The sequence below is a fragment of the Astyanax mexicanus genome, chromosome 24 (assembly GCF_023375975.1).
Source record: "Astyanax mexicanus isolate ESR-SI-001 chromosome 24, AstMex3_surface, whole genome shotgun sequence".
NCBI classification, from domain to species: Eukaryota; Metazoa; Chordata; class Actinopteri; order Characiformes; family Acestrorhamphidae; genus Astyanax; species Astyanax mexicanus.
The window spans coordinates 5,594,065-5,613,253 of record NC_064431.1 but is presented as its reverse complement, the minus strand read 5'-3'; positions in this window follow the sequence as shown (position 1 = coordinate 5,613,253).

Sequence of the window (19,189 nt, the reverse complement as noted above, 5' to 3'; positions counted from 1 at the left end):
TAAAAGTATTTCATTCATATGTGCCCAAAACGTTCATATTAATAAATCACTCTGCATTGACAGTTTAATCTTTTAGTTTTCTTACAATCCCAACTTACAAAGAAAAAAAATACACTGTCTCTTACATTTTCTTCCTCATTTACTTATATTTGATTGCACATCCATTCCAAAAGAAGTGGAACCGGTAAAACATTTACCACTTTCTAATGTTGCTATTCCATCTCACAACAGTTAAAATAGCCATGCCTTTGTAATATGTGCAGCATTTGGTTTGTTGAAAGGATACCTCTTTAAAATAAGACTACCTTTATAAAGGGTTTATAAATGGTTTACAATTAGTTTATTAATGTTACTAACTAGGTTGTAAATGCCTTAATTAATAATCATTAATAATCAGTTATAACACATACGTAGAAAGGGCAACAATATAGTTGTCTGTGGGTTCACTATTTGGCAAACAACAGTTCATTGTTGCCCTTTTTACATATGTGTTATAACTGATTATTAATGATTTTTAAGTAATGTACAAACTAATTAGTAACCATTGATAAACTAATTGTAATTAACAATTTATATACCCTTTATAAAGGTAGTCTTATTTTAAAGTGGTACCGTTGAAAGGTGTGGTCCTGCAGGCAGCCTATGCACTGGAGTTGACATGTCTCTCCAAACCATCATTGGTCATCAGTACATTTTACATTTCATTTGTTAATAAAGAGAGCAGAGTCTGGAGGAAGAGTGGAGAGAGACACACAGTCCAAACTGCTCGAGGTCTAGTGTGAAGTTTCCACCAATCAGTGATGGTTTGGAGAGACATGTCATCTGCTGGTGTTGATCAACTGTGTTTTATCCAAAGTCCAAAGTCAGTGAAGTGATATGTAATGATATTCTATTTTTTTTAGACGCACTAGTATAGTAGGCCTAAAATGCAGGACAAAATGTAAATGAACAATTGGAATGAAGTTGACCAAATAAAACATGAAATATCATGTTTTATGCATGGATGCGATCAAATAAATGTTAAAGTACATTTAAGTGAGACAGAATTCTTTTAAATTAGTATTATCCATTATATATATTTCCATATATACAGCTCTGGAAAAAAAAAATAAGTAACCACTTCAGTTTCTGAATTAGTTTCTATAAATTTTGCTATTTATAGGTTTATGTTTGATTAAAATGTACATTATTGTTTTATTCTATAAACTACAGACAACATTTCTCCCAAATTCCAAATAAAATATTGTTATTTAGAGCATTTATTTGCAGAAAATGAGAAATGGCTAAAATAAAAAAGCAGAGCTTTCAGACCTCAAGTTCATATTCATAAAGTTTTAAGAGTCCAGAAATCAATATTTGGTGGAATAACCCTGGTTTTTAATCACAGTTATCATGCATCGTGGCATGTTCTCCTCCACCAGTCTTACACACTGCTTTTGGATAACTTTATGCTACTCACTCCTGCTGCAAAAATTCAATCAGTTCAGCTTGGTTTGATGGCTTGTGATCATCCATCTTCCCCTTGATTATATTCCAGAGGATTTAAATTTGTTCAAATCAAAGAAACTCATCATTTTTAGGTGGTCTAATTTTTTTCCAGAGCTGTATATATTTTTTTTAATTTAGGGTTGTATTTTATATCATTTATAATAATTGCAGTCATGTTATATGTGTAATGTGTAATTCAAGTAAAAGAAAATATTTAAATCAAGTAAATTCGACACAGCACAAGCGATTTTTCCCCAAAGCTCCGTTTAGCACCATTTCTAAAAAACATCCCTCACAGATTCATGTAATTTCTCATTTATCTTGTCAGAACTACCCACCCTGGATGCCTGGATCAGCGATATATGCATGCAGCGGGGGGAGAAAGTTCATCGCAAAAATTCCACCTCAGTATTTTGGCCGGGGTCTCCGTCTAGTGTTGAGTTGATGTGCGTTTTATGATTCACGGGGCATTTAATAGATATGTGTCTTTGAAGGCAGCCCAAAACGCTGCGCTGTGCTCCTCACACAAAGTTAGCCTTTGGCTTGGTACCTCAGTACCACAAGCTTTATTTTCCTAACCAAGGCTGTAATTCAAACGGTATTGAAAAATATTACCGTATACGATCCGTTACAACACAAGCAAAGAAATGCGCTTTTAATAAGACTGGATGTGTAAAGACTCGCACTGTGTCAATAGGAGACATTCAGGCCCACAGCTGCTCCCGTTAGCGTCTCTTCTCAAATAATTAACCCAGCGTGAGCATGTCTGAGCTCACAGTAGCCATTATGAATAACAGTTTTCAGCTTGGTATTAAAAATGAATACTATTAAATAAGCTCCTCCTTAGCCAAGACACAATCCGGACAGGATTTGTTTCTTAGGGGGATGTCTGTGAAAAATATTACAAGTTTTAGACTTTCTCGGTCACATGACATCGTGTTCAGTAGCTCCTCCATTTCCACTGCTGTTGTGTTTACATGGATATCTGTGATAACTTGCGTTCAAAGTTTAATTATGGTGCGTGGCAGTGGACAAATAGCTATTTTATTAAACGTAAGGTGACGAATTTCAGAGATGTGCGTCCGGACGGGAATAAAATTACTGGAGGACCACGGAGTTCAGCGAAAAACAGTAGATAATTCAGCCTGTAATTTTCTCAGAAGATGTCTGAGAAAAACATGTACATGGTCATTCCGGACGGGAATAAAATAACAAACGACCCCCCCCATAAAAGATAAAAAAAACCTAAAAGAACCCCCTAAAAAAACTAATCCCGTCCGAATCGTCTTTAAGAGTAATACCTCAACAACTTCAGAGAGAGACAACAATGCATTATGGGGCTAGAACTCATTTCATATATGTATTAATTACATATGTCTAACATACACGAATTAATACAATAATAATACTATATATTATAGTATACCATATGTAAATAAATGCTATAGTCCTCCTTTATCCCAATATTTTCCTTTGGCCTCCTTTAGGCTCTGCCAAAAAAAGTTGTTTTACCTCGAACCTCAATGTCCTCTATTGCTTAAGGTGCATCATTATTTGTGATTCGCTTTGGATAAAAGCGTCCACTAAATGTAATGTAATAATATATGTAGAAAAATGAGTCTCATTAAAGAACATTTTAATTAAAGTTATGGTTATCTTGGTAGGCAGCTACAGTATAAATATTACCTTTACTCTAACCTGAATCTATCTACAGTAATTGTTCTGTAAAATATTCATTTCCTGCTCGCTCTCCTTTCCTACTCTATCTAATCATCCCCCTTTACGCCTCCTTTACACCTTTGATTTCTGTGTCCTCTTTTGCTAATATTCAGTACGTCATTATTTATAAGTCGCTTTGGATACAAGCAGCCACTAAATGTAATGCAATGTAATGTAATGTAATTTTTTAGTTTATGCTTAGAATTACCCTAACTGGAAAATGGTTTAAAAAAATGGTTTGGCCAAATGCATTTACTGCTTGTCACTTTAATGAATTACATCTAAATTGTAATTATGCTATGAAAGAGCCATGGCATAAAAGTGATTACAGCTGGTGATGATTTGATGACAGTCAACTGCATTTAAGATAAAGAATTATTTTAGTTTATTTCATTTCATTAGCATTAAACAATTGATTTTGAATGGACACTGAAATGGGCATGCACCTGGGTGTCATTTCAGCACTGATTCAAATACCAACAGTTTGCTGAGCTTTAGCCAAACTATCAATTTCCAAAAGAAGGACATGCCCACATGCTGTTGGTTGATTTGGATAAGGTGAATCGCCTTTCGGAGGATAACGAATTTTGTTACACAAGTCATTTTTTGACCCGTGTGCCCTCTGCCAACCAGCATGGCTGAGAGCATACCAGAACATATTTCTCCAGCAAAGTAAACATCAAATGGCGTCACATCTTAGAAAAAGTGAAAGATAAATCATTTGACGGAGCGCGAGTCACTTACTTGCGACACCTGCATCATGCACAGCTTGGTGTGAAGTGGCCTTGAGCTGATGGCCAACACCTGCTTCCAAACATGGCATGAAACCTCATGTTCAGGCACATAGTTGGCCACTGCCCTGAAAGCAGGCAAACTAATCTCTAAAGCAATCTGAACACCGTGCAAAGCAAGAATGACCAAGATTACTCAACACAAGAGATGCTTTACACAGCAGTCTGTGTTCCAGAGGAGATGTTTTACTGTTATTTAACAGTTTTTACACAACAGCACACTGTTCTGAGACCTAGTACTAGGAACTAGCATTATGTGCCATGACTTTTGCCATGTCCCATGAGAGCTGAAGAAGCTGAAGTACCACACCTTGTGCCTTCACCAGTTTGGAGAGTGTATGATACTGCAATGCACTGCTGACCCAGTCACAGATTGAAGTCTATATGTGAGCTGGATTTAGGGCGTGTCAGTGTGTCTTTGCTATCATAATGACAGGAAAAGTATGCCTTGCGCAGCTTGAAAGCACAAAAAATGTATGTACTATATATATATTTTTTTTATGAATCATGGGTGTGTTTTGGACGTAACATGAAATAAATCATAAATCAATCAATGTGTCACTTGCCAGTCTCTTTAAGAGCCAGGTGTGCTCTGACTTTGGCGGATTGTTCATTTTAAATTTTAAGCTGTAAAAATAGACTGTTGGCAGAGTGTAAGATAGCAATGAGCATCATGAAGCATCTTGCGCAGGGTGTAAGATAGATAAGATAGGTAAGATAGGAGTTTTGACCCTCGACCTTCTCCTTTAACATCCCCCAGGCCCATATGTACACTTTTTTGTCTGTTTGTTTTGCTCAAGTACTATTTTCTTTATTCTGTACTTACTACATAATATAAAATCATTTTAATTGAGTGTAGAGAGTACAGTATTCCCTTAAAACCTAAAGAGTGAACCTTCTTTAATCTTAAACTCACATCAACATGCTCTCTGCACAAATTTAACCCACCATGAGTAGATATCACTTTAACATTGTCATTATTTCACCCCTATCAAGCAAGATTAAATGATGGAAAATACTTAATTTAGGATATTGTACATCAGAGAGCCTCTGCTCAATTGAAGGAGCCTCCCTGAACTTCCATGAGAGGTGGGATCTCTGCTTTAGTAATAGACCAACTTTACTCATAGCATTTACACCTTACTGTGTGCAAATTATCTTAGTTTTGATTTACGGAGCAGATTACCAGACAGTGATTAAGCTTAATCATGAAACGTGGAATTCTGATTCTTGTTCAGGAAACTAGTTTTACTGAGTGTACCAGTACTGAAATATTAGATATGTAGCATTAGCATATGATTGTCTATAGCTGTAGCTTGGATCATTGCATGTAACAGCATCTGTAGTATTAGCATTTGGCTGTATACATTTCTATGGGTTACTGAGTGTAGAATTACGGTCCACTTCTCCACTTCTTCACTGTCTCAGTGAACCTTTACAGCATTTTTTCCTTTAAAAAAAATCAGAATTCAGAGAGCCTAAAGAGATCCTAAACACTCTGGAGTGCATCACTACTCTTCGCAGTTGGCACCATGCCCGCAGTGCCCACTGCCACAGGCTGTATCTCGTAACACAGTGGAGCGTCTGTGAGCGTCTCCTTCAGTTTTTGCTGTTTGGTCGGGCTCTGCAGAGCTCCTGGCGTCCGTAGACTCCCACCTCTCCCTGGGGAAGCCAGCCCGAGATATTTTCATCACGTCAACAAACCCGGGCAGCAGGCTGGAATCGGCCCGGAGGAGGAAAAAGAGAGAGAAAGATCACCCCCAATGGATGTCAGTGGATTTGCGGTTTTAATGGCATTTTCAAGCCAACTATGTGTCAGTTCTTCTTTTGTAGAGGGACAAATGATGAAGTAGGAGTTGGGATATGGCGTCAATATGATGTATGGAATTACAAGAGATGACACCCTCTATCTGCAGACTATCTGGAGAGCCAGCAGAAGTTCTGGGCCTTCGGTTTTAGGGCATGCTGTGGTTGTGGGTTTGCAGCCCTTTTTGCAGTAGGGAGGCTAATACTGTAGTTAATCTTAGGTTTTATGAACCTTGATTGTAAATTATGTGGATAAATCTTTATTCTAAAATAAAAAGGTGTAGACACTGAATTATCAAAATTTATTTATGTATTTTTTCCCAATTTTCCCACAATTTAGAACTTCAACAATGGGTAGCCCAACTGAATGGGTCACTGAAGTGTAGTCCTGATTAGAGCCAGTTTCATCATAACAATTTTCATGGTCTTTGTGACTGCACCTGAAGATACTTTCAAAGCTCTTAAATTTTCTCAGATTGACTGACCTTTATTTCTTAAAGTATTTATTTCTTTATTTAGTTGAGTAGTTCTCTATTACTTAAATAGAGCTATTCACTGTATACCTGTAACTCTACCTCTTCACAACTTTTACAACTGATGCTCCCAAACAAATTTAGAGACAAAAAATTCAAGTAACTACCTCTTGGCGAGTTCAGCACAGCTGTTAACTGAAAGCCTGAATTCCAGGTGACTCTACCTCATAAAGCTGACTGAGAAAATTCATCTAAGCAAGAGGTGCGATTTTTTTTAAATAATGAAAAAACACCAAATTTAAGGTGTGTCCAGAGTTTCAACAATATTCTATGCTGTAATACAACACGGCTTGTCCTTGACTCCACTCAAGAGCTCGCAGTGCGGCTCGACCGTGCCTGTGCCCTCGTGCCCGTGTCCATGTCCATGTGCTGCCACTTATTGATTTTGTTGTGTGCCGGCTGGACGTCAGCGAGGCAGATGCCAGTCACACCACAGTGCAGTTATTCATGCGTTTGAATTACACCTGTATCCCCAGCGGCCCACGGGGCCGTGCACTTTGTTTGCACAGCTGCCCTGTGCCGGAGCACTCCAGGTTAAATACTGTTCTCAATTGTCCCCCTAAACGGTGAACCCATGACCCCTCGCTCCGCTGCACTCAGCTCCAGCCACTGCAGAACAGTAGCCATGTTTTGTTACTGTTCAGTTTGCACTTGAGCCCATCAGGCAGTGTTTTTTAAATGATCTAAATATTTTTTCTAAAAAATCTGTATACAAACACGGAATACACAATCGGACCGAACAATCTGTAATAATAATAATAATAATAATATTAACATGGATAACAGTATAGTTGAGCATGTAGCAAGCATATTGGAATTTGTTTTGGGCACCAATGAATTTCTCATGCCACATTCATCACAATATATCTAGCCATTACATTTATTCACATTAAATCTATTAAATTTCACATTTAATATCTTCAGGTGGCTAACATAGTTTTCTTAAAAATTAAGTCTTTGATAAGTCCTGGTTATTCATGTCAAATTTGTTGCTTGTATCACAAAGTGAACGATTCTTCTAGAATATGGATTTAATCTGCAAATTGGCAGATTGTAAATGGAGGTTGGAAAATCAAATAATGGGTTCAGATCCCAATCTGGATGGAGTTTTCATGTTCTTCACAAGTCTACATGGGTTTCCTCCAAAGACTCCAGTCCAAAAACATGGTGATCAAGTTAATTGGACACTCTGTAGTTGATTACCGTATTTGTTTCACACTATAAGGCGCACTATCAATAAACGACTATGGTCTGGTCTATTTTCATACACAAGGCACACGAGATTATAAGGTGCATTATGCAACACTAGTAAAGAACAGGGGTAGTCGCCATGTTTTCCTTCTAATTCAATAAAGGCTACAGTCAAACATACTCACCTCTGAACAGCGAAAGAGCTAGCGCTTAGCGCGGTTAGTGGCTAAGGCTAATACTAGTGGAGGAACTAAAGTGAAACTCATAATGCTGTACTTCAGCAGAGTGGCTTTACTACTCCTTAATAACCTGACTGGTAGAATTCATACATAAGGCACACCGAATTATAAGGCTCACTGATGAATTGGGGAAAAATTAAAAGACTTTAAATACACCTTACTGTGCGAAAAATACAGCCATTTTTATATTTTGGTTTGAGTGCAGCATTCAATGCAGTTAAACTTGCTTCTTCAACCCTTATAGACCCTTATATGATTTTGGAAGTAACATCATAAGGACAGATTCTACAAATACAGAACATGTTTAAACTATATTTCTGTGTTGCATATTTTTAAAGATTTTACTAGAAACATCAATAAAACTGTTTATGTGAGTTTATGGATTCTGGAGAGATACGTTACAAGACCAAACAAATATACAAATTTCCAGACTTTGAGAATAAAATAGTTATTTGCTTTAGTTTTATTTGTAAGTTTATACTTTTACACGTTTATAAGTTTTATTCTTAGATTTATGTTCATGTTAAAATGCAAATGCTGGCTGTAACATGTAACAGCTAAAACCCAAACTCAAACACAAAGTTATCGCTGTGCAGTCAGTATCTCAGAACTGGTAGTTCTAGCAGTCTAATGGGATTTGTTTTATGAACTGGCCCGCCGTTCCATCTTGAAGCTCATTTTAGAAACTGTTACATCAGTCTGTTTTCCTTACATTTGATGGATTGATTCTTAAAACACCCTCAGAATGTCATTTTTGCCACTCACTTATGCCGGCCTGCATAGGTGGTAATTCATTAGACTAATTTTGGTTTTCGCAGGTCTTCCAAAATACATAGCGCATATGGTTATATACACAGTAGGCCAGAATTAGCACGGACTGAGCGCCAATGCTCCGAGCCAGAGTGTATCACATTATTGCTGATGTAAGGCTATGGTGTTGAGGTATGTACCTTTGGCTTTATAACTTTGCGTGACCGTGCCAGCATTCAAGAATGTTCGAATTGTTTATCACATTCTTGGTATACGTCGAGCAACAGGCGAACGTAACCTAATACACGATACCGTGCAGGCGACTCGACAAACCACAAACAGCCCCAGACAGAAAATTAGGAGGGTTAGGGGGCCAAATTACACTGGGAGAGAAAAGAAAAATGCTTGATTTGTTTCCTCCTTCCCTTCGTCCCTCCAGTTCTGACAAAGTGCTCAGTCCTCTTTCTCCCTCCGAGCAGACTTTTTTAAAATTTAAAATAGGATATTATCGATTCTATCTAAGGTAAACTAGAGTCCGCGTTCGCCAAACATAAATATGGCCTGCTGGCCTGGACACTCGCGCTCCTTAAGTGCCATCTGGCCACTGCCAAAACAAACAGCAGTAATGAGTAGCAGCGCCTGGTTAAGAGGCCTGGGCCCGAAGCCCTGGGCCTAGCCGGCCACGTGCACACTGAGGGGGCTTGTCATAAGGCGGGTTAAAAGGCCGACTGTTCCACCCTGAAGCCACCCCCCTCCTCCGTCCCCTCACCTCACGCGACACTGCGAAGACGCTGGGAGCAATAGGGGAGGGGCCTCATGTTTAACAAGCAGTATCTTGTATTTGTACATCAGCTCTTCAGGGCAGCGGAGCCCAGGAAATAACAAGTGAAGATTTATTGCCAGAGGGTTTGTTTACCTTAAAAGAGTGGAGCCCAGCGACGCAGGCCAAGGTGCTATTTGCATAATACATATAAAATCAGATCCATCTTTTGCCACACGCATACCTGCGAAACCTCGCTGTTTTTTAAGGCAGCGAGCACGGCTCGGGCGCAGATTGTGCGGCTTTCGCCACTGAATATCTAAGGCTATGATTTTAGCATTTAACAGTGCTAGAGAAGTGAGAACTGTGGGGTATTGTTTGTTTTTACCTACCTACTATAAGGCCAGTCAACTGGCTACAAGCAACATTATATAGCCTAAAAGTTATAGCCTAAATTCTGTGGGATGTTGGGCTGTCCAATTTTATAAATAACAGTGCTAAAAAAATATACAGTGTGAGAAACCACATGAGCAAGCCGGTTTGAAGGCAAGTGTGATTATTTTCAGATTTTAGCATTTGCTAACCTAGTGGCTACTATTAGCTTCCATTAGTTGTTAGGCCATTTTCACACTTGTAGTTTGTTTCTATGGTCCAAATCTGTTGATTTATTTAGTTCATTTATTTAAAGTGTTTTGTCCCTCTATTTGGTTTGGTTTCACACAGGCAGACATCCCGAGTTGTAAAAATTAATTTCAGGGAGGTTCCACCGGACCTGGACTTGACCCCCCAGAGTTCACTCTATATCATAAAATCCTGTTCTGTCGAGTTGTGCTACTGTGTCCAAACATGCTTCCCTAGTGTTTTAATTTAGGTCTTGACAAAAACATGAAATCAACCGGAGATCCGATTTAAACCTACAGTTACTTACACAAGATAGCTAACACTAGCTAACTGGCTGCTCTTAACAGAAGCTGTAAGTTCCTCCTTAGCTAACAAGACAGTGTCTGCTCTCCTGCAGCGCAGGTTCAGCTCTGTCTGTGGGCGGTCCTGAGCCGAAGTGGGTGAGGCCATGAACTCACAAGTTGATGTAGGCACCTAACGTCTCTCTGATCAACTCATTTTTCTGAGGCTTTTCTTTTCTTAGCAACTGCAGACAAGGGAGACTGAGAAACAGCTTCATGTGCTGCATCATTTACAACTCAGAGAAACCTACTGAATTTCACAAAACAACAAGAAAAAGTGGATTTTTTGCAGAAGGAGACCATTAAGCAGACCAATAATGAATGGAGTAAAACAGTAAGACTGATTGACTAGTTATCCAGCAACAGATGGAATACAGACTGTAATTACACACCAGTATACAGTACTTGACCTGTTAGGCGAGTGGAGCTCACAGAAAGGACAGTGAGTGAGTGAAAAACATCAGTACACTGTAAACCCATACGTTGTTTGAACTCAAATTATTTAAGTCTGTTTTAAATAAAATTGGATATTTCTAAACAATACTCAACAATTTTGAGTTAGTTGAACATCTGTTGGCACATATACTGAACTATTCAAACTGAGATCTTTGAGTTGAACCAACTTATAATAACTGAGTTTAGTCTGTTGCCAATAACAGCTTCTTTTCCATTGGCTTCTGTCACAATCTATTTGCATACTGGGTGTGTCCAACCGTTTCTGACAGACACTCATCATCAGTGTGTAGTGATTCCCCCTGGGATACCTTACAAATAAATCAACTTCCCCTTTAGTTGTAATAACTTGATTTTTAATTTATGCTAACTCAAGTTTTCATTCCCATTTATTTAAAGAATTTGAGCAAACCGGCTGCCTTAAAAAAGTTAAGTAAACTCAACTTATATGGTCTTACAGTATAACAAAAATAAAAAAGTTAAATCAACTTCCCCTTTAGTTGTAATAACTTGATGTTTTAAGTTATGCTAAATTAAGTTTTCATTACTCTTTACTTAACTTTTTTAAGGCAACCGGTTTCCTCATTTTTTAAGTAAATGCAACAGTGTAGGGGCTTCTAATTCTAATTCTAATTCTGAGGAAAAAGGGGCCGAGTTACAAGTTACGGCCTCATGCTTATTTAGCGTTAGAGGCCCAAGCCTCAAGGCCTGAGCTCCATATCTGTCTGAAACTGTCAAACTTTATATCTCTTAGCAAACACTGAGGCAAACCATGCTTCTCTCTTCTTCTATGGGATATTCTCCAGAGAGCGCTTAACTGCTTTACATTTAACTGCCAAAACCTCATGCTCGAGTCATAAAAAAGTGATAAAAAAGAAAAACACCTGAATTTTGAAGCAAATTTCATTTAATAGATAGATAGATAGATAGATAGATAGATAGATAGATAGATAGATAGATAGATAGATAGATAGATAGATAGATAGATAGATAGATAGATAGATAGATCATGGTCATTAAATAATTAAATAATTAACAGAGCAAGTGCAATGTGCATTGGCATTGCAATGAAAATGTCCTATATTGTAATTTTTAAAAGTGCCTGCGTATATACAGAAGCTGCACCCAGAGGGACAAGTTGAATGCATTATATTGCCATTAGGAAGGAAGATAAAAATCACCAGGAACAATAAATTATTAAACATTTAGGGCCCTATTTTAGCAATCTGTGAACCATACATTCATGACGAAGCTGGATTTAGAGTGTGTCAGTTTGTGTTTGCCTTGCATGGCTTGAAACACTTTAAAAGGCAGATGGATGCAGGGTCTGAAAGGGTTAATTAATCACGGATCCTCACCGTAGAGAAATGACGCTGCAGTTTTTAGAAACGAAGAAGAAGATTTTCATTTAAAAGCATAGTCCTAAACTGTAAATTTGAAATAATCAATAAAAACTATTTTTCGCCCAGCTATAGCGTAAAGTCTTTTCAGAAAAGGACTTGTAGGTAAAAACAAGGGGCCAAATTCCCTCTTAATGCTTTTGATTTCAGAAGGAACGTTAGATGTGTTGATATCTACGTATACATTTACAGACCCTAACAGTGTGTCAAAAAGAATGTCCCAATTTTAAGCTCATCCTGCATCGCTGCATCCTGTCCGTTGGTGCTGAAGGTCCAGGAGGTTTCTGCGCCCCGAGCTGAGGGCAGTATAAAAGCAGTCTTCATGTGGCTTGTGGTGTTTATTGCATGTGATTATTGCACCCAGTGCGCACATTGACGAAAACATGCTGCCACCCTACGGTTAGCCCGCAAACCAGTGAGGTCATTCCCACTCCACGCCTCGCCAGTTTCCTCCCTCGCTGCCGTGCCGTTTTTGCTGGAGCAGGGAGGGATCCACTGGGCACGCTCACTCCAGGTGTGAAAAGAGCGCCTCAGTCTTGCCATTTATTTTGGGCATGGCCATCTCGCCAGGTTATTTTCAGGGATGAACAGTTTAATGTTGAGCTGCGTTTGCTTGGCAGTGACAGCAGCCCTGCCGGCCAGCGCTGGACGCCGGTGTGACTGAGATCCTGTGTGTTCAACAACAACAATATGAAATACCCATTCCTCCAGCTTCTTATTTTTAACTTCAGGCCCTCCTCTGTATACACGTCAATCCAAGGCATGGTGGGAGTTCTCTCCACTTGGCTAAGAGGGACACATTTAAGAAATGAAATGAATGACAGTTGCTGTCTGTTTCTTTAGCTGTGCATTGGTGCTAAGATGCCGGTGTGCTGGTTCATATAGGGACCCAAGTGTCCAGGGGAGCACCAAAAAATCAGGCTCATGAAAAATCATCATAATAATAGTAATTAAATTACCACATGTAAAAAATACATATATGTTAATAGATATTAGCAATACAAACAAAGGATTATATTTGCGCAGAAGAGAAAAATTATGCTGTGTAAAAGTTGGAGTGCGTGTATAAGCCATGTATAACAGTAGCCGCAGGCACAGCTACTATATCTGTTGTATATAGACAAAAATTTTGACTCCTATAAAATAAGGAAATCAAAGATGTATCAAATGGCACCACTAAGAACACTTGTAGTAGTATTTAATATGTATGTTTCAAGTAATAATACTGTAGGAATTTGAATTATTGGGATGGCAAATGTAGGAAAATTGCCTATTTCATTGTATATACACCATGTTTGGAGTGCTATGAAACATAAAAAGTGTTATAATATCACACCAGTTAACTCCAAAGTATATGTTTCAAGTGATATTACTCTAGCAATTACGTGAGTAATGGGAAAATATTTATTCGGTTTTGCTTAAGCCATAATTTGGAGTCCAATAAAACCAGCAAATCAAACTGTTATCAAATGACACCAATAAAAGATAACTGTGATGTGCCCACCTATTGTGCAGCTTTTTTTTTCTTCAGTTCTGTGTAACCCTTTTCAAAAATGCAACTTTAAATGTTGAGTTCACTGCAATTGTAGGCAAGGAATGTTGCTGTGTATGTGTCAGTCTTTAGTAAAAGGCTTCAGGAGAAGCTGCTGGTGTCCGACTATCTCTGTGCCATTGAGAGTGTGCTAACCTACTGCATCTCAACCTGGTAGAGCAGCTGCTCATAAGCAGCGGCCCAGAAGTCACCGGCTGCCTGCTACCCAGTCTGGAGGACCTGTTCAGCTCTCGCTGTCTCAGCAGAGCAGCCATCATCCTGAAAGACTCCTCTCACCCTGGACATCATTTTTTCCAACAGCTGCCCTCTGGAAAACGCTTCAGGTCCATCACTTCCAGGACAAAAAGACTGAAAAACAGTTTTTACCCCAGTACTGTACGAGGACTGAACACTGCAAAATGCACACACACACTCAGACGAGTACCAAGGAACTGAAAAAATAAAACTAATAAAACCTTAATAACCGGACTTTCAAAACGCACATGCGCACTTTCTGTATTCGTTATTTGGAAAATGTGTCACTTATATTGTACATATTTTCATACATCCACTGTAAATTTTGTGTATTTGTGTATAGAGCTGTTTTATTTATTTTTTTGTTCAGGCACCTTAAGGATTGCTGCTAAATTTTGTTGTACACTGTGCAATGACAATAATCTTATCTTATTATCTTATCTTATTAAGTTTCTTTTATAGCTTTTTCCTTTTGGTATGTGTGTGTTTTTTGTATGTGCATCACAGACTGTGCATAATTATAACACATAATGTCTTTGGGGTGTATTTGGAAAACCAAATAAAAATATTTCTGGAAAAAATGACACCAATAAATTCTTGAAAAACCCTTTCTATAATATTAATGAGATAAGTATCATGCTATTTTAATGTAGCATTTCAGAGTAATGGGAGGTCAAACTTGGCTACCACGTGGCTAGTGCTATGATGTGAGAAATCGCCAGTTTGAATCCTGTGTGCCTGCCATGCTGTATGCCATCAGCAGCAGGAGTCTGAGAGAGGACACTTGGCCTTGCTCTCTAACTCTTCTCCCCTACATCACTCAGCACAAGCATCTGTTAGCTGATGTATCAGAGCTGGGTCACTGTGCTTTCCTTCAAGCACGCTGGCTACGCAGAAATGCTGCATCAGTGACAGATTGAAAAGGTTGGGCTCTGCTAAAGCATAACCATACCATGGCCAGATCAAGAAGATACAAAATGTTGTGTACAGGGAATAATTCACAGAGGACATTACCAACCACAGTGGAAAGTGCAGTTTTTAATTATGATAGTGACCAGTGGCTTCTGGTTTCTGGATAGATCCAGTGGTGGAACCTTAAAGTGATTGTAGTTCAAGAAAGCATTGGACAGGTCTTCTGTTGGTAGAACAATATGTTCAATAAGGTAAAACAGTATTATCACCTGTTCTAATGTTACATTACATCCATAAAAATGTAAGCATAAATTGTGTATGACTTTATGAATGACTTTTTCCACCTTTAAAACACTTTCATATACTGCTGTAGATCCGTATTCTCGTCTCCGTGTCGTACGGAAATGGGCCGTTCTACACCAACAGCAGACCTGCCACCACGTTTAACAGCTAGGAACAGGTAATGGGGTTTGAAGGCTTTCCTTTGCCTTACTCCAAACATAACCCTGTCCAGATGTAGAAAAGAGTAAAAGACCACTCATCAGACCATGCTCCTTTCTTCCAGTCCAGCTTTTAAGCTCATTAAGCTCATAAGGTTTGGTGTTTTTGCACGTTGGCTCTTGCTATAAGTAGCTGAGCAATGCCAGTTCTGTCATAAATCATGGAGTTGTGTGAAGTTCTGGATGTACAGCTAGTATTAAGACTTGTTTAAGAAAGTGGAAATGGTCTTTTTTTTTTTGGTGAACACTGTTTGGTGGGTCTGTCTTGGTAAATTTATCATGTATAGCTCAGAGAGGAGTGAGCACCATGTCAAAGTCACAGTCAAGTAAAAGTGAAAGTATAGAGTTAAGAATAGACCATAGAATCAAAGTTCAAAATGCATCAAGCTGGGCCCATTTTTGGTTCAGCAAATTATGGAGCTGTCACTATGATCAGAAGATCGCTGGTTCGAATCCAGGATTATGCTGCTCACCATCAGCAGCCAAAGTCAGAGAGAGCACCATCTGCCATGGCATCTCTGAGCGGGTAGATAAAGCTCTCTCTCCATTACCCAGTAAAGCTGCATCGGCAGTAGTTAGAAAAGAGGCGGAGTCTCAGAGGAGGCATGTTCTAGTCTTCACTCTCGTACTGTTAGGGGTATAACTAGTGATAGAGAGGGTTTTAAGGGTTAATGGACTTAAGGGTTAAGAAATTGGCCTTCCAAATTGAGGAGAAAATAGGGTTAAATTTTTTTTAAGTATTTTAACATTCTCTTCTTATACAACTACAATGACATGCCAGATGTCTTGGGACAAGAAGTATAAAAGTATCATGTCCCATGATTTTTGGTATATCCCATGAAAGCTAAAGAATGCTGCACTGACCTGTGGGATGTTGCCAGTAGACACATGACACTGAGGGTCAAGGAACATTAAACACTTGCACAACTTCAGAAATTAAATGGTCCAGCGATCTAAAGTGCTGCCACTATGATTGGAAGATTGCTGGTTCGAATCCTGGTCATGCAGCTTGTCGTCAGATACAAAATGTTGTGTACAGGGAATAATTCACAGAGGACATTACCAACCACAGTGGAAAGTGCAGTTTTTAATTATGATAGTGACCAGTGGCTTCTGGTTTCTGGATAGATCCAGTGGTGGAACCTTAAAGTGATTGTAGTTCAAGAAAGCATTGGACAGGTCTTCTGTTGGTAGAACAATATGTTCAATAAGGTAAAACAGTATTATCACCTGTTCTAATGTTACATTACATCCATAAAAATGTAAGCACAAATTGCGTATGACTTTATGAATGACTTTTTCCACCTTCAAAACACTTTCATATACTGCTGAAAGGGACATGATACTGGGACATGATACTTTTATACTTCTTGTCCCAAGACATCTGGCATGTCATTGTAGTTGTATAAGAAGAGAATGTTAAAATACTTAAAAAAAATTAACCCTATTTTCTCCTCAATTTGGAAGGCCAATTTCTTAACCCTTAAGTCCATTAACCCTTAAAACCCTCTCTATCACTAGTTATCACAGCTGAGGAAAGGAAGTACGTTCATGTCTATTGACGTGTAGCTGCAGTGTAAATGCAGCTTTAGGATCATGCACAGCAGGAAGTCAGTAATGTCGGCTCCTTATAGTGGCCAAATTTATATTTATTATATATATACAAGAAATGCTTTTTGGCTTATAGTGTGAATCCAGTACACAATCTTTTTCATACTCTTTTTTCCACTTTAGGAAAATCCCATGAATAATTTGCCACCTACAGGCCTTTACAGTCAATCTAAAACGAATATTTCAAACACGCTAGAAGAGGCGTAGCCGAGAAATGTGTTTTAAGATGGAAGGTTTTTGTTTTTAATGCAACGTGAGTGAGAATATATCAGTTGCAGACATATTGGGCCGAATGGCTGTTCTGGTCAATGGGGTGCGGTGGTAAGGAAGCACAGACAGTTAAAAGCAGCGAGAGTGGGCAGTGCTGCTGTTATGCAGTTATGCATCTGACGACGATCTGGCATTGTGGGCTTTCGGCAGGCACCTCTCGGACCCACCGCATTCAGTTTGTTCAGGCTGCGTTTCCAAAGACCTCTCCTAAAACACTGTACCGGTGGCTCATGGGAACTCCCCTGCCAAACGCCAGCCTTTCTCTTTTTCTCCTCAGGAGTTAAAAGTGGTCTTAAGACGTTCCGCCGGGGTGGAAAAAACCTATCGGAGGGGGTCTGTTGTATTTAGGATCAGTTGTTCTTCTCTGGATATTATTACAGAGCAAGTGCTCTCCTGAGCTGCAAGACGGAATCCGAGAAAACACGCTGGAATGTGCCATGATGAATTTCACGTGGCACAGCAGTGCCAAGGGGCACCGGGATAAGGACGACTGCATGAGCTCCAAAATGCATGAGCTTCGTAAAAAGACATTATCACACACATTATCATTTCTAGGTGATAAACGGACATACATTAGAGTCTGTTAGACTTCGTTCAGCCTCTCTGAGCTCCACTGGGTATCATATTATGCTTGTACAGTCTCTTGTCATCTCAAGACTTGACTACTGCAACTCTCTACTGGCTGGTCTTCCACTGCGAGCCACCAAACCACTACAATTAACTCAGAATGCTGCAGCACGACTCGTCTTCAATCTTCCGAAGTTCAGTCATGTGACTCCTTTGCTGAAGTTCCCTCCACTGGCTTCCTGTTGCCGCCCGCATCCGATTCAAAACCCTGACGCTGGCCTACAAGGCAAAAAACGGACCAGCACCTTCATACTTGATGGCGATGGTCAAAGCCAGATCTGCACCAAGAGCTCTTAGAGCTTGCAGTACGGCTCGGCTCGAACCTCCATCACTCAAAACACACAGAAAACAGACATCCAGACTCTTCTCTGTGCTGGCACCAAGGTGGTGGAATGAACTTCCACTGGATGTCAGAACAGCAGAGTCACTCGCCATCTTCAAACGTCGACTGAAGACGCATCTTTTTAAAGAGTTCCTAAACTAAAAAAAAAAAAAAAAAAGGTTCCTAGGGTTCTGAACATGTTTAAGCTCTGTGTATCTCTTGATCCTAGTCTACAAACTAGCTTTGGATATCTTAAGTAACTTTGAAGCACTGTTGTAAGTCGCTCTGGATAAGGGCGTCTGCTAAATATCGTAAATGTAAATGTAAATATTTGCCAATATTTTACACAGAAAAGGATTATACGCTGGGAAAATCAGGGGAGCCCAACTCGGTGGTCCGTATGTGTCCGACAACCTGACACCAAATGAATCCCTGTAATTAGACTATTGCTGCATTTTTAATGACACGTGATCAGTCTTGGTGTCTCATATCAAAGGAATTAACTCAAGCTGACAGGACTTGACCACTAGCACAGATTCCATCCCCCAAATTAGGCCCTAATTCAATTGGAGCACCACATTGTTGGGCAACAGAGAAGAATCACGTTACACTCAGCGCAAGTCAAGCCTTTATTACACCCAAAGCTGAAGTGCTTCAAAAAGTGTTTCTTCAAAGTACAAAGTGGAAAACATTCAAAAATAAAATGGCCTCAATATACATCACAGTGATGACCCTGCATGTTGTAACTGTCCGGATGTTACATTTTTTTATGCATTATGTTTTATTTTATTCCTTTATACTAAAATATGTTGTCAACCAAGCAAATAAAAAATGTGTATATGTATAATAGATTATAAAAGATTAAATCCATTACAACAACAAATTGTGTAATCTGTGTCTGTTCGTAATAATAATATTAAGTCATTCGTTTAATACAATCTGTCTTCTTACTCTTAATTATAGCCTTATTTATTTATATCTTTCATACTGTAGCCTAATATTGTAATATAGTTTGAGGTAGTTTTGGATCGTCAGAAAGGAATTGTCCATATCAAGTTTCGAATCATTA